Source organism: Gopherus evgoodei, chromosome 1 (assembly GCF_007399415.2).
Source record: "Gopherus evgoodei ecotype Sinaloan lineage chromosome 1, rGopEvg1_v1.p, whole genome shotgun sequence".
Taxonomy (NCBI): domain Eukaryota; kingdom Metazoa; phylum Chordata; order Testudines; family Testudinidae; genus Gopherus; species Gopherus evgoodei.
Window position 1 is genome coordinate 59,062,148 of NC_044322.1, and position 17,049 is coordinate 59,079,196.

General features: G+C 40.5%; 1 protein-coding gene across 5 annotated transcripts in view; it reads left to right on the forward strand.

Annotated features, from left to right (window-relative positions):
* ENOX1 (ecto-NOX disulfide-thiol exchanger 1) overlaps positions 1–17,049 on the forward strand; it is a 543,507-nt gene that overhangs the window by 444,220 nt on the left and 82,238 nt on the right. The window lies entirely within an intron of this gene.

Genomic DNA, 17,049 nt, shown 5'->3' on the forward strand with positions numbered 1-17,049 from the left:
ATTTGCATGTATATTATCTGAGTTTTCCATGGAATTAACTCTTAAAGACACACATTTCAAAGTGTGGCACTAGATATACATTAATTGACACTCTTGCCTATCATGAAAGGAAGTGCAAGTACACTTGATATATTTCAGCTATCCAGTATAAATAATTCAGGAGGTGGACGTTGGGCTGACTCAGTGACTTATGAGTAACTGGTATGCATTATGGAAGGGAATACCTTGGTCTGAATCCTTCCCTTGGTTTCTTGACTTTCATGTCAGCAATGGGTTAGAGAGTTGTGAGGGGCTGACAAGGGTTGAGCCGCGTATTACTCAGCATCAAAAAGGAAAGCCTTGCAGAAGGTCTAGATGAAGCTCAATTGAGCCCTACCAGACAGAGATGAGGTATATGGGCAAAGATGGGGCAATTTATATGCACAAACTCAAGATATTAACAATGACATACATTTAACCTAAACATCTGCACACAGGTTCCAGATTCTATGACCTGACCCCATTTCTCCCACCATGGATGGTGTCCTATGTCTGTGCATGTGTACACATATGTGTTCTTACAGATATGCAACAGAAAAGTGTTTACCACACAGGTGCCAGTGGCTATGTGAGGTTAAAGATCTCAGAAATAAAGACTGAAAAGTAGGATACCATTGTGGAAAGAAACTTTCACTATGAACAGAAAAAGAGCACTTTTCCTATAGGAAAAAATGGTCTTCAGAAAGATAGATGGAAATAATAAACCCTCCTAGGGGCAGCATTAATTTCTGCTTAAGATAATTGTATGGGATTAAATTTTCCAGTATTCATTAGTAGAGTGATTGGAGCTGACACAGTGGCTCTGTGGGCATAGGATTGCTGGCAATAACAGCTTCATATGAACACATAATCATTTGCCTGGGCATGTCCAGTCTTATGGAGATAAATAATTATAATTAAAATTAACAAAAAAAGGTGACCGATGCCAACTCACTGGACTCAAGAAAAATAATTATGCTGTGAACAGTCATACCTAATATTTCATTGTGTTTTAACAAATGAATGCTTAGATTGAGGTGCAGTTCAGCCACCATGCATCATATTAGCCAGTAGAAAATGTTTTTTTTTCCCTGTGGTAAAAATATGTATTTTTCAGTAAGTTTGTTTGTTTGTTTGTCTGTTTTGGACAAAAATCAGAGATTTCTGTGATTCTCCCTCCCCTGCTATTTTAGTTGGTTTGAATTTGTCTCTTATTGTCTTGGACGGATCATTGCCATTCACAATATCATTAACAGTTTTGCTAATACATCACACACAAAGTGCAGATTCAATGGTATAAATCAAATACTGTGGTCATCCAAAGCCATCACTAGTTCCCTTGACTTCAGCAGCGTTACACCAGGGTTGAATTTGTCCCAGTATGTAGCTGATCCAGCCTGTTTCCTATGAAGAATCACCCAGTAAGAAAACTAGATTTTACCATTTTCTTTTCCCAACATTAGACTTTCAAATAAATGTTTTGATTCTCCTCTCACTTATGCTGGTGTCAACTGAAAATAACTATTTGAAACCAATGAACTTACTCTAGCATAAAACTTGTCTGAGAGGAGAATCAGACCTTGCTTGTTGACAGTTCATCTTTTTCTGTTGGTCAGGTTCCTCACCCTCCTTTGCTGTAGATGTTGGGGGGAGGGTTGTTTGTCTTTGTTTTTTTTGGTTTTTTGCTTGAGTAAGTCATTCTTGACCCAACTTTTTTTCTTCTCTTATCTATTTACGTGGTCTTTTCTACAGAGAGAATATTTAAAAAAAAATCTTTTTACTGCAGAGGAACACCTTTGTTCAGCAAGCAGACGTTGACATGTTCCTCACTGTTAAATCCTTGTCTATCTACAGAATAGTAAAAGTATATAATTTTCATAAAGAGTAGGACAGTTCAGGAATGACCAAAAGATAAATGGTTCAATCTCTATTCAACTTAAGAGCACCATATTCAAATAAACCTTTAAGAAAACTAATTATAGACCAGGGGTTTTAGTCAGCCCTTATATAAGAAAGAATGCCTCCCAGTGAATTCAGGTGCTGGCATTGTTTCCTAAATGTTGTCACTACTAGTTACAATTTCAGCAATCCTCTGAAACCATTTCATCTGCTTAATCAAGTACTATCATTCTCCTTGTGCAAAAATAACTTGGCATCCACAAGCATTTAGATACTATGGTGAAGAGTGCCACGTACGTCCCTAACATCTAGATTGGTTAGACTGAAAAAGCTATATTGGTGGGATCTTTAATGTCAATACTTAAGTCTATTGAGATGAAGAGGGGTGAATTCCAGCCCCATCATTTCCATTCGCTATTTAACAGATGTTAAGAATAGGGTGGTGCAAGAGTCCTCATCTGTCAGGTGTAGACTGAAGTCTGATCAAGTTTAAGTTTCTGAGTGGCACTATGCTAATGCTAGGCTCTTGGACACTGTGGATTTTGTGCACTGTGGAGCAAATGATGAAACATCTGGCAGCAAGGTGTTTGCTTTGGGAACCATGGTCAGGCTTTCAGGCCAGTTGTGAATTTGTTGCAGATTACAAATTGCACTAATCACTGTGTGTTTTGGTGGATTCAGGTTTGTTTCTTAAGGATATACAGTGCAGCTTAATAATGCCTCATTACAAAGTACATTGTTGCATTTTAGATTCAAATTTGCTTCTTTTACTCACAAGACTATTGATTTTCTCACTGTTCATTTCCCTAATTTATTGATGTCAGAAATTCTGTATCTTAAAACTGTGGCCACACTTGTGCATCATGGTAAAGCCAGGCTTATAACTCAAGGCCTCCTGACTCCCAGCCATGTGATCATTCCTCCAGACCATGCTGCAATGCAGAGACACAGCATTCTGAGCAAACACAACTTAACTCATAGCAATGTTGTACAGCGACATCACATTTTCAGGGCTTGAGGCATTCAGATCCTACTCACATGAGCGTGAGGGTGTACAGGTTATATCCCCTATACCTCCAGGGACAGGGCAAACTGCAGTACTGTTGTACACCAGCAGAGAGAAGTTTTTAAACTGCTGCTGAGGCTCCATCAGAAACTTGTCACTGGAGCCTACCTCGGGGATGTATTGAACTAGCACGGATGGCTTGGCTTTTTCTCATTCCTGGCAAGCTATGCCCACTCTGTGGGGCTGCCTGATGTCTTCAGGCCCCATGGTAGAGTTAAGAGTCTTGGTCACCTTGTTGTATTCCCCATCCATCTCAGATTGGACCCACAACCTGAGACTGATGGTGAACTCCAAGAGACACCACCCAGTGAGTCTGTCTCACAGTTTGCAGCCATTTCTTTAGAGTCTTTTTCCACAACTCAAGCTTTAGATGTAAACACTGACTTATTTGCATTGTGGATTTTGGAGCTTGATGGGAAAATAGATGTGTGCTGAGGTAAAACTGAGACATTGCTAAAAAACTGGCAACTGAGTTCATTAATACATTTGAAAGTCAAGGTGCAGTTATTGAAGCATAAGTTCAGAAAAATGGTACCCTGCACAGGAGGCTAGAGAATAGAGGGAAATGTTTAGAACAATTGGAGTTTATGGATGGTTGGTCTCCTGCCTGCTGGCATTGGGAGCAAGGACTCAAAAGCAAAAGTCTCAGAAGTAATTTTAAGAATTATTGACGTGAAGCTGCATCCTGCAGAGATAACAAAAAAGTTTGCTGTATCCCTAGGAGATATCAATAATTTCCCTTTAAGGGAAACTGGTGCTATGCTGTTCCTAAGACAACAGATCCTGATGATGTGCTATTAATTCTACTGAATGCAACTCCAATGAGGGAGAGAGTTTAGTAGGCAGCCATAGGAGCAAAAAGACACTTAACTGCAAAAGGACGCTGGATGGATGGTCCTGTGTAGGGTGACCAGGTGTCTGTGTTTCTACCGGAACCCCCAGTCTAAAAGGAACCCTGGCAGCTCCAGTCAACACCACCAACAGGACCGTTAAACGTCTGGTTGGCAGTGCTGCAATGCTAAGGCAGGCTAGTCCTTACCTGTCCTGGGGCACCATTCTGTGCCCCGAAAGTGGCCAGCAGGTCTGGCTTCTAGGCAGGGGGCCATGGGGCTCTGTGCACTGCCCACATCCCGAGCACTGTCTCTGCACTCCCATTGGCCAGTTCCCAGCCAATGGGAGCTGGCGTGGTGCCTGTGGATGATAGCAGCGTGCGTGGAGTCTCCTGCTCCCACTTTTTAGCACCAGACCTGCTGGCCACTTCCAGCACACTCACAATGCAGTGTCAGGACAGGCAGGCAGCCTGCCTTAGACTCCCCTGCTGGGCTGCTGACCGGGAGCTGCGTGAGGTAAGCCTGTGCCCCAACCCCCGGCCCAGCCCTCAGCTCCCCCAAACCTGGGAGCCCCCTCATGAAGCCCAAAGCCATCATCCCTGGCCCCATCCCAGAGCCAACATCCCCAGCCCAGAGCCTTCACATCCCCTGCACCTCAACCCCCTGCCCCAGCCCTGACTCCCCCCAAACCTGGAGCCCCCTCCCACACCCCAAACCCCTCATCCCCTCCTGCACCCCAAGCCCCTGCCCCAGCCCAGTGAAAGTGAACGAGGGTGGGGGGAGTGAACCACTAAGAGAGGGGGAATGTAGTGAGCGGGGATAGGGCCTCAGGGAAGGGTGGGTTTAGGGTGTTCAGTTTTGTGCAATTAGAAAGTTGGCAGCTGCAGTCCTGTGGTTAAGACCTGGACTCAGAAAATCTGGGTGATATTCCAGCTCTGCTACAAAATACCTGTGTGACCTTGGACAAATCACTTATCTCTCTGTGACTTGGTGCCCCATCTGTAAAATGGAGATAATGGTGCTTCCTTTCGTCTGCCTGTTGTCTGTTTTGCCATTTAGATTGTAAGCTGTTTGCTGTAAGGACTGTCTCTGACTATATATATGTACAGTAGGGACCTTGGGCCTCTAGGAACTACTGCAATAAAAGTAATAAAAAGTTGTGTCTACCTTGTGTAAGCATGACATATACTTGTACATGTAGGACAGGCAGCTCCATGCACAACAGCAAATTAAGCCACTGTAAATTGTGTATATAATTATGTGTTTGGGGTACATCGTTTATGCACATAATATAGATACAACTTTCCAAAGTCAGTGCAGTTTGGGCCTTTAGGATAGGGGATTTTCAAAACACCTATGTGACTTAGTCAGTGTTTGGAAATCACACCCTATGCAAATAATACTACACCCAGGCTTCTCCATCAATCTCACAAATTGCAGGCGTGATCACCACTTGGATGAGAAATCTTCAAGGAAAGCCCCCAAAAATGTAGAAGTGACCTGGCTGATGTTGATTCATCGTGCCACAATCTTCTTGCCATGATTCAATCTTCTCTTGCCATTTCTCAGGTCTTGTCTGTGTCCACAGTTGCACAAGTTGAACAAAAGGTCTGATTTTAAATTGATTTAGTTAAATGGGTGCAAAATGTTGTGTGGATAAACTGGTGGAATTGTGAATATTAACAAGGCCTAAATCTCTTAGGCATGACATTTTGGAACTTATTCCTGCTCTTACTTTAGTTTTCTGACTTCCCCCTCTCAAAACTCTTACTTTTTCCCCTCTTCGTTCTACTTCTAATGACTGGATGTTTCACCCGTCCTTTTCTGGTGATTTAGATATTTTGTTTTTACTTGAGACTATCAGTTTTTGACTTGTTTGTTTTATTATTGCTTGTTGGTTTCCTTGCTTTCCGCTGTTAGATTTTATGAAAACAATACTATTATGCTCAAATTTGACCTATCTTTTTCTTTCTTTATATCTGTTGACAAAGACCATGTAAAGTTCTAATTTATTACCCTTAAATGAATGAGTCACTGCCCCTATTTCTTCACATAAATCAATAGCATTTCAATGTAATCAGCAACCCAAACTTACAAGCAACCCTAAATAATAAATTAATATACATGTGAGGAGGAAGATAGAATTTAGTAAAAAACCTGCCTCTTTCACTCTACCAGGGGGTTTTGACAAGCAACAGAAAAGAAAACAATATTTGAAATATAAAGGACTAAATTGTAGGCACACTAGGGTAAGCCCCAATTTCTCGGGGATAGAGGACAAGGGAAATTTATATCCCTTTATGCTCTTGGAGCAAGGCAAAGGTACTTTATTATAGCTGAGGCTCTATGCCACAAAAAGCATATAGTCTAATCAAAACAGCTTTCACTAAGGGGAAAAAGTCTGGACACAATTTCCACTAGAGACTTTGTGCACCAGGGTACCATCAGAGAGGTTCACAAGAGAGCAAGACAAGATATTCACTTCTTCCACTAGATAATATGTCTGTACATGTATTTTTCCCAGCTTGCCAGTTGGGAGCTGAGCTCAGGCAGGCCAAAACCTGGGCTTTCTAACAGGATTTTGTACACTGATATATATTGCATTTTTCCACAGCATTTACAAAAACAAGCCCTGACTCAGGATGGTCCCTAAGCACACGTCTAACTTAAAGCATGTGAGAAGTCCCATTAACTTCAACAGAACTGTTCCCATGCTTAGAGTTAGGCCTGCATACGTATCTTGCTGAATCAGGGCCAGAGGATACTGCCAAACTTGCCTGATTGGTTTTTTTATAAAACATAACAAATGTCCCATTCCATGTATCAGGTATGTTCCTCTGCAACATTAACATATCCTCAGCCCAGGAAAAGAGCCACATTCTGCTATAGTACAACACATCAGTGAAGTGGTTAATAGCCATACTTCTGTTTTTAAAAGAAAATTTAACTTTCAAAAATATTTACCTGATAAGAATTTGGAGAAAATGACCAGTTAACTGAAATCTGCAGTGTAAAGTCTGTGGTGTTTGATGCCTTTTGACTGTCAGAAATGCTATTATCTAGATTACATTTTATTATGTTTTCTGGGTATTTCATACTGATAAGGTTTGATGTAGGATCATTACATATTAGAATAGATTTAATCCTGTTTTTTAGGAAGCTTTAAGGACACTGAGGGATTATTTATGTAATAAGATGCAAAGTTGCTATGGAAAATGCTATAGCAACCTAACATCTTCACAAAACCAAGCAACCACTTATGACAGCAATCTAAATTTACATTTATTTTAGTGTCATTTTATTGACAACCTTAGTGTCTAATTTTGACAGCATGTTAAAATAAGTTTTGAGATTGTGCTGGAGCAAAATTAACAGCACATTGTTGGAATGAAAAGAGTTTATATAATTTCCTGAGCCAATATAAAAATATTTCACTTTTTGCAAAATTGTATTCAAAAATAGCAGAAAGGAGATATTCATGGGTGTCCCAAATAAACTAAAATCATTTATGTCTTTTCATGAATTCTCTTTTAAGGTTTTTCTGTTAATTTATTAGTAAAGCTGTACTTGGTGCATGTTAAAAGTAACAAGAGAACATTTTTACAAGAGTAAATGTTAAATTAAAATGTTTTTATTTGCTTTATAGCTTCATGAAAATTTTTTCTAAAAAGAAATGGTTTTGTTCTTAGAATTTATTTCAAATTCTATACCTTTTACTGCAACTTTCATGGCTCAGGATACAAGCCATAATTCATTAGGTTTAATGTAGCAGGACAGCACATCTGAATACATAGAGTTAGTCTGGTCCTAGCTCACCTTCTGAAAACACAAAATAAGCAGTAGATTTTTAGCTTTGTTGGAGGTGGAAAGAGACAGAATGAACCATGTCCTGCTCTCATTGCAGTTAATAACAAAATTCCCATTCTCTTCAATGGGAGCAGAAGCAGGCTGTGTGTATTGATTTTTTTTCCATATCTCTCCATTAAGAATCTTGAAGGGCAACTGTAACATTGTTGAAGTGGGGATGTAGGCAGCAAAATCAATAAAAGATAATAGTGGAACATCTGCCGTTTTCAGCTTCCTCCCAACCTGATATAGCCTTTATTAGCATCATTTTCCCAATTACACTCCACCCTCTGTGGAAAGTGATCTTTGTTAGACCAGTTTGTCCGATATAAAGCTTTTGTGCCTCAGCTCCTAACTGCATGTACACTTTACTAGAATAAGACCTATTTCTAACACTGAAAATGTTGGGCTTTGGCCATGAATTGCATGTGCCACAAATCATAGACATCTTTGGTATCTTCAGAAATAGCTCCATTTGCCTTTCAATTTTCTAGTTATTGTGTTACTATTTTGTTAAAAATCCTTTTATTTTGTTTAATTTAAACTAACCTCCAGGACTTTGGTTTTCTTCTTTATTATTCTGCACTGCATGCTTTGTTGAGCTTGGGAATCATTTCTAACTCAAGATCGGCATCTGTCAGAGATACTTACAAATACTTCTCAAGCTGGAGATTTGGAAGCCAACTGACTGAAGTTTAAATCTGCAACATATACAGCTTTCACCCATGAAACCCCTGGCAATCTTTAGCATAGCATGGAAAGTAAATGGAATTGTTTTCAGCCTCAGTGCACAGATTTTAAATTCATAGCTACAGACCAGGAAAGGGCACTATTGAATCATGAGACATGCAAGGCTGACTGAGATCTCCAAAGTGTTTAAAGGCTTATCTCTTCAAAGACGGCAGATTCCACCACCCCATACAATCATCTGGCTTGCAATTTGAGAAATGCTAGAATTCCAAGAGTTAAGAACCTAGCAAGCATGGCTAGCATTCAGAACTGGGTGACCTTTGAAATTCCCAAAGCTACCAAAATTAGTGATGTTATTGTTTATTTTGATGAATGAACTTCAGATATTTTGGATTCTGAGGTGTTTCAAGATTCCCTGTTCTTTGGTGTTGGCTTGAAGACTATCCAAAGGAAAATCCATGTCTGCTAAAGTCTCATGTACATTTCAAATCAGATCTGGGAACTATACATTGAAGTATTTGGTTTTTAAAGCCAAATAGCAAGGGAGTGAAATGCTGCTTCAAGGTGAGCGACTGTTTTTTAAATTACAGTTGCATAGTGAAGAGGAGGAGGGGAAAGACTGTGTTGGAAGTCAAATCACAACTTCAGGAATTGGACATACTGTTTTATTCTTCTTCCCCACTAGTTTATACATGTGGTTCAAAGAACTCTATTCCTATGGTATTTTTCTTATTCCTAAAGAGGTTAAGATTTTCTTCTGTTAAAAGAAAGGTATTGTTGGAAGCTTTGACAGCACACATTCTAGAGGTTCAGATTAGGGCTTTGAACCACTGTAAAATTCTTCCTTTTTCATGGAAGAATAGCTGATTATTTAGAGTTCCATAAATTAGGTGTATTGCAATTTTTAAGTCATATACGCAGTGGTTTCTAACATGTTTTTGCAGTGGCTTTTATACCCCCCTGTGATTTTTGAATTGCTTTTAGAGTTGCCAAGTGTCCATCTTAAACAATGATGTGGGAAGATCTCCATATTTGCAGGTCTCGGCCAGTTGCTACTTCAGCTCAGCTGTTTCTGAATTGGCCTTTTTCTGTGTTCCATATATGGCTGCTTTAGCCTCTTGGATTCTTCTGAGCTCCAGAGTGGTGAACTTCTTAATAGATGAGGGGGAAGGTGGTAAATGGTATTAAATGCTCTATTCTGTTTATCCACCAGTCATTGTTCTCATCACATTATATTCAGTGGTTTCAAGATATGCTGTGTTAATGTTTGATCCTGCTGGCTTCTGAGCATTGCTGAAAGGAGCATGGAAGACCAAAGAGCTAGCCCTCAGCTTTTGCTCAACATCTGTATGTGCAGTGATGCTTCTGCAATGTGGAGAAATGTGCATGGTGCTCAGCAGAGTCAGCAAATCAGCAGATTGTGAGGAAGAGAGACAGAGGGCCTGATGGGGTGGAGGTGGATGTAGTAAGGGTAAAGGCATGTAAGTGTAATCCAGGAATACAAGTTATGTGCATGGTGAACTTTGTTAGGATTTTCAGTTATTCCAACTTCCTGCCAGGAGTGTTTCACTCAAGTGCACTTAGGGGCTGCACTTAAGAAAAAAACAGAGTGGAAAAGCCAGGAGGGCCAGACAGCTGGCTGGAGAGTTTCAGAACGTTCCTCTGAAATGGTCTGTCTTCTATCCAGCTTCTCCGTATTACTGATTATAATGAGTACAATAGTTTTGCTGAGTCATCAACTTGCAGCACCCACTCTTTTCTCTTAGTTCATCTTGTTGAATCAGTTGCAACTAAGCACCATATTCAACAAGCCTACTAGTGGCTCACAACTCGCTGCTCTCTCACAAATCTCAGAACCACAGGACTAAGTTCTTGGGAGGGACTATTCAGTATTTTGTATTGTCTTTTTGGGCTTCGGAGGATAATGGTAGGCTTTATGTACTGGAATTTCTTGGATCTCTGTATTGATATATGGAGTTCAGTACAATATTTTTTCCTCTTTTTGGATCTAGTGAATTTAGAAGGGCCCAATTTTCATACCTGAATGCGTATATTTCAGCATCAAAATCTGGATTTACATGTTGTACTATTTTAAGTAAATTGGTTAATAAAACTAAACATGGGAGAGATTAAATATCATGAAGGTGAGAAGTAGAAGGCACTTGACTGCGATTCCTGAACTTTTCCTGGCTTCAGTGTATTGAAGGGAGTACCAGTGAGAGTATGTGGAATGAGAAGACTACAATGAGTATGTGCAGAAAGGCTAAGAAGATCTGGGTTTCCAGCGGCAGCCAAGCGGTAAACCTTACAGAAGTCTTGTTCTGATGTTAACTCTTCTCTTTGCTTCTCACTCTTTGAAAGGCTAGCTAAGGTCTTCATTCCCTGCAAGGGTCTCCAGTCTCTCTGGAACTCCACTCTCTACAAGTTTGTATCCACTTTTTATTTCTCAATAGTTTGCAAAATATGACTTTTCAGATACCCTTAAACTTCAAAGGGGAGTGGTTGGGCTTGGCTACACTGGAGAGTTGCAGCGCTGATGATGGGGTTACAGCGCTGCAATTCACTCTGTGTCCACACTTGCAAAGCACAGCCAGCGCTGCAACTCCCTGGTTGCAGCACTGGCTGTACACCTGGTCTGCTTGGGGTGTAGCGATTCCAGCGCTGGTGATGCAGTGCTGCTCATCAAGTGTGGCCACCAAAAGCGCTGTTATTGGCCTCCAGGGTATTAGGAGGTATCCCAGAATTCCTGTCCACAACAAACCGGAAGAATGGCTGAACTCCGATCTCCCCGTAGCTACTTAGCTAAAAAACAAACACAGCTGCTCTTTCCTCCAGTGAGCGAGCGAAGGCAGGGGAATTGCGTTGGAATGTTCACAGCTGTTTGCTTGAGGAGAGAGGGGAGGAGGTTGTCCGTGTTGAGCAGCTGCTTAGGTAGTTGGTCTAAAGGCTATCTAGGAGTGCATAATTTGCATTTAGTGAATAAGAGACAGGTGGGGGAAAGGTCAAAACTTTTAAAATGATTGAAGGTAGGCACTGTGTATCTTCCAGTCCTTAGAACTTGCAAGGCAGGGAGCTGAGAACAGTGTCAGCTCCAAAAATCCACTCTGTCTCCCCCATGCTCCCTGTCACACTCCACCCCACCCCCATCTTTTGAAAAGCACGTTGCAGCCATTTGAACGCTGGGATAGCTGCCCACAATGCACCACTCCCAACAGCGCTGCAAATGCTGCAAATGTGGCCACACTGCAGCGCTGGTAGTTGTCAGTGTGGCCACACTGCAGCGCTTTCCCTACACAGCTGTATGAACACAGCTGTAAATCCCAGCGCTGCACATCTCCAAGTGTAGCCATACCCAACTTCAAAGGGGAGTGGTTGTCTTTGTTTGTAGGCCCTCAAAGAGCAGAAAACGGGAATGGAATTGAGTGCCGGAGTGTGTGAGGCACGGGGGAGGGCTTTGCTTGCAGCTGCAAGCTTTTCCCTGGGCAGCTTCCCTGGAATGACTTTTTCAATTTACCGACAAAAACTCTAGAACTACTTTGCTGTGCTGAACAATTCAAGCACCTGAAAGATGCATTTGAGCAACTGTTCAAAATATTTCAAAAGGACAAAGAATATTCTGGTTTTTTCTAGACCAGTTTTCACCTGAACCCAAACTAGAATGGACAAATTTCAGTTTCATTAATTGACTTAAATACCACTCCAGTCAAATTCAAGGTAATGAAGCAAGCTTGGTGAATGAATGTAAATGCCTGCTATTTGAGACATACCAGAATTTTGCAAGAAGGCTGTTTGTGCTCGCCTTTATGTGAACAGACCTTTTCTACTATGAATCAGAACAAGTTAAAACACACCAATCACCCAATAGACTCAAACCAAACCTGCATTCTCTAATGTGTATGGCCAGATAAAGATGGATATTGTGACGTTGATTTCAGAGCAGCAATGACAGTCTTCCTGTATTTACTCCTTCTCCTGCAGCTCCCAAGCCACATGTTGTCCTTCAGTGGATCTGAACTTTCCTCCAGCTCATGTCCAATGAATAGGATCTGGTCTTTTTATTTTGTAAAACAAAGTGTACACAGGGATATTTCTTTAACTCCGATTAAAATTAGGAGCAATATTTAAGCTCCTGAGAAGTTTCCAGTGGCAGCCCTTACTACTGCAGAATGTTTGAACATACCAGATTATATTATTGGTATGTCTTACCAATTATTGCCCCTCTACATTTATTTTAGATATAACTGTATATTTTGAGATGGGGCAAGAGATGTCAAGGGCTGTACCGTGCTCACTAGTGTGGTCAAGAACGCTTCTTTTACATCTGTTTCAAGAGGCAGCACCTCCGCTGACAAAGTACTACTAACACCATATAGGCACATTGGTTCAATACGGACTCAGGAAAGAGTATGGTCTACTGAACCACCAGTGCCACTTAACAGATTCCAGTAACACGAGCTTGTCTTACAATGAATTCACTTCTTCCCTTCTCAGACCAAAGAGCTTCCTATTCATTTTCAGTATTAAGGGAATACAGTAATTTTTTTCAAAACATTGAATATAGGCAGAAGTCTGCTTCATCACTGACATCTTTAATTCAAGCAAGGTCACCTCATAAACTTGTCTAAATAGCTCTATTTCTCAATTAGAAAAGAGACAGAACTGTTTAAGGGTATTTAGTGTTTGATTAAGAGCACTTTACTAATGCTTTAAGCACTTGCAGAGGTTTTTCAAGCAGCTACTTTTACGAATAAAACATTACCATCTGAAAAGTTAAACTTATCAGAAACTGAAAACAAATCATTCCAAGCAGCGGGGTGGGGGGAGGGAGGAAGACTCTTTCAGTATTTTTTTCGAAAATGATATAAGTTACAGGGTATAAGGGCTCCAAAAAGATGTGGCAAGTAGTTTAGGCCCCAAATTTGACTTACTTTTAAATTGTTATAATCAGATGGTGAGTGCCCTCCAAATTCTAAAGGTACATTTTAAAAATTCAATGTAATATTGCTGCAAAAAAACAACAAGAAGACAATCATTATTTATGGGATATGGGAGAATGGGAAGAATCTTAACTGAAAAGGATACAGCTTAGGGGAGAAGAGGGAAACACCTGAAAATACTGGGGAGTTGGGATTTACAAATGAGCAAAGGGATAGGACCAGTGGATCAAGAGCTGAAGGAGGCAGGCAGGGAGGGACAGAGAAGGGGCAATAGAGTGGAGAAGAAAAGGAGGGGCAGAAAGCAAAGGCTAAATGATGAAACAGTGTGGGAGGAGGAAGGAGAAAGTGAATAGGAAAAAGGGGAGAAAAGTAAGAAGGTCAAAATGAGGAAAGGAGATGACAATGGGGGAAAAAAGATGCAAGGGGGAGGAAGGAGAGAGTAGACATGTTGCCTAGTGTCCCTGATAAAACTCCTCTATCCTAAAACATTTTGAAGAGTGAAATAACGCAGGACAGCAAAGAGTACAGAGAGTCTAAATTACAAAGAAACAGTGGTTCAAAGAGATTGTATGAATAAATTAAAGCATTCAGTTATCAGGGCATTAACACAAGGAGAGGAAAGCTTAGAGGCAACAATACAATCAATATGTTCTAGGTGTCAGGAAAGGACAGCGAGATGGTTAGAAGCAATGAGAAGGGCAGTTCTGAACTGATGGATTCTAAAAAAAAAAAAAGCTTATGGAGTTGTTTAAGGTTAGGGTGATGTGGTCACACTTCTTTATAAGGGCGATGAAGGAAGATGAAAACACTGCACACACCAAGATGGGACTCAGAGGCTAAAAGGAAGGAAATGCAATAGTCTAAACAAGAGTAGCTGGAATGAGGAGCAGCGTTGCAGCCAGTGGAAGTGGTGACTTGCAGACACAGGAGATAAGGAAGGCATAGGAAAGCAAAAATTGGTGTTGACACCAAGGTTATGGAAGGTAAAGCAAAAAAGGAGATCTGAGTCAAGAGACATATTTTGGAGAAGGAGTTGTTTGAGGATGCACTCTTTGTCCAAATGAGGCACTTCCACCTTTGAGATAACTGGATAACGGAGGTTAAGACAAAGCCATAGTTTACCTGATCAAGACAGGCTCAGAGAATGAATGAGCAAAGAAAGGTTAATAAAAGTGGTGGACAGCTGAGTGTTATCAAGATGACTGTGTAGGAAAAACAAAATAAACAACTGAGGAGAGGTGGGAATAAAAACAGAGAGGAATGAAAACTATCCTGCGAGTCCCAGTTAAATACAGTAGTTGTGACTCACTTGGTCTACAGTAGATATGCTGGGTAAAAAGAGAAGCAAAAAGGAAGGATGTCAAATTCCTTTTGGAACTAAAGAACTTCTGGGTAGCAATGACAATTGCCAAGTCAAGGAGAGAGACCCTGGTGTTATCAATTCCTCACAGCCTCCCATTATTTGTGGAATTTAAAATCTACAGCACATAAATTCAGTTCTTCTCTTGGTTTTCTCTCAGTTTGTTTCAGTATTGCCAATCCCAAATCTTCAAAAATCACATCTGAGCCCCCCAAATATAATGAAATTGGCTTAAAAATCATGATTACAAAAAAAATAGGTATTTTTATTTGCCTTCTGGCATTTGAGCCTTTAGTACTTGAGTCACATTTAGTACTTGGGTCATTGCAGCCTTGGGGTCTTGAAACATAAAGCTGAGATTCTCACATAATCACTTGCCTCCAGGAGCTGGAGCTTTAAATAAAACAGCAAATATCATGAGACTCATGATAAAATCCCAAGAGTTGGCAATACTGACTCTCATTTCATTCTGAATCTACTGCAGTGCCAGTGTTTGCCAAGAGCTTCTTGCCAAGGTCTTGTTATTAGAGCCGATTGGACCATAAGCAACCTCTAACCTTTTCAACTCCTCTACACCCCCCCTGTCTTTGCAAATAACCGCATCCAGTTTTGAAATATTTCAGTAACTGATTCCTCATTCAAAAAAAAAAGTCCTAAATAAATTACTGAAATTACTTGTACATCACACGTGTAGTAAGGCAAGAAAAAGATAGAACAATGTTGTTTAGAGTCTACTAAGCAACTGTAGAAAAAATTTCAATAGGCAAAGAAAATGTTTCTTCAGACTAATGCTTTGGTCTCTCAACCCTTATGTCTGCCTATAATGGAAATGGGATGGGTAAAACTAATGTTAGAGGAGGGTGGATTTTTTAAAAATTACTAGTTATCCCGTATGTGTTGCTTGTTCAATCCCTAACTCCTCTGTGAATAGAAAATCCTAAAATAATTCCCATGAGGAACTACTTTGAACATCTGCTATCACCATGGATGTAACTACTGTAATGAACTGCTGTGTGTAGACTGTAGGCAGCATGGTGTGGAAAGGACTTTAAAGCGACTCCATCTGAGTAAGAATAAGACTTTGAAATAGAGTAAATTACCTTCTCATTATGCAGGCCTAGCACCAACTAACATTAATGGGAGCAACCTACACACAGGATAATTAGTGCCCTTGGAGTTTAGACTCACAACTATTGAGAACTCTAGCTAAAGTGTGCATAAAGTTAGGGAAAATGTTTAAATTGCTTCATTGTTTAGTTACATTGTGTCTGAAGGTGAAAAGCAAAATTTGCATAGTACTAGAATAGCTGGTAATTGCCCAAATTTACTTTATATATACATATATAGTGCTAATTATATTTTTGCTAGTTATTTTGCAGTTTTCAAGCTTCCACCAGATCATTTTCTTAAAGTATAAAGGATGATGCAATCTATTTCCCTTCTGTTTCCTAACGGTAGGAAGAGGCATTTACCAGAGAATTCAATGTAGTAATAATATTACTGTTATTGATTTATTATCAGAAGTATTTATAAAGTGACCATCACTGTGGTATATAAGAACCCTTATCGTAGTGAAAACAAAGCCAAGAATGGGGATCACATAGTCACCGCTATCCAAAGAGATGACTGTGTTTTCTTGAGAGAACTCAAAGCAGTGGTTAGCAGTCACATTAAATGTCAGAGGGTTCAAGACCCTGACATTGATGGAAAACCTGAATGAAGAGGTGCCTTAATGTGCCCAAGCTGGGACTCAGATTTATTTCTTGTAGGATCCAATACTGGAGGCATGGGCAGACCACCAACAATGCCTGCCCCAGACTGCCTTGATCTACACACTAGGAATATATAGTTGAAACTTGCTTTCTGAGAACAGTTGTCATGGTGGGGTATTGGAAAAGGTGTGTGAGATAACTGGATCTGTTTGGGCAGTATAGATACGTGACCAGCACCTGGAATTTTATTCAGAATTGAGCTGGCAGCCAGTGGAGATTACAGACTCATAGGATGAGAAGGGACTGCAAGGGTCATCTAATCTAACCCCCTTCCAAGATGCAGGATTTGTTGTGTCTAAACCATCCAAGACAGATGGCTACCCAGCCTCCTTTTGAAAACCTCCAGCAAAGGAGATTCCCCAGCTTCCCTAGGCAGTCTGTGCCATTGTCCTACAGTTCTTACAGTTAGGAAGTTTTTCCATAATTTAATCTAAGTCTGCTATGGTGTAGTTTGAACCCGTTTCTTCTTGTCCTGCCCTCTGTGGCAAGAGAGAACAACTTTTCTTCATCTTTTTTATGCCAGCCTTTTAAGTTTTTGAAGACCCCTATCATGTCCCCCCTTAATCTCCACTTTTCCAAAGTAATTCTATCCAGTTCCTTCAGCCTTTGCTCATATGGCTTGCATTCCAAC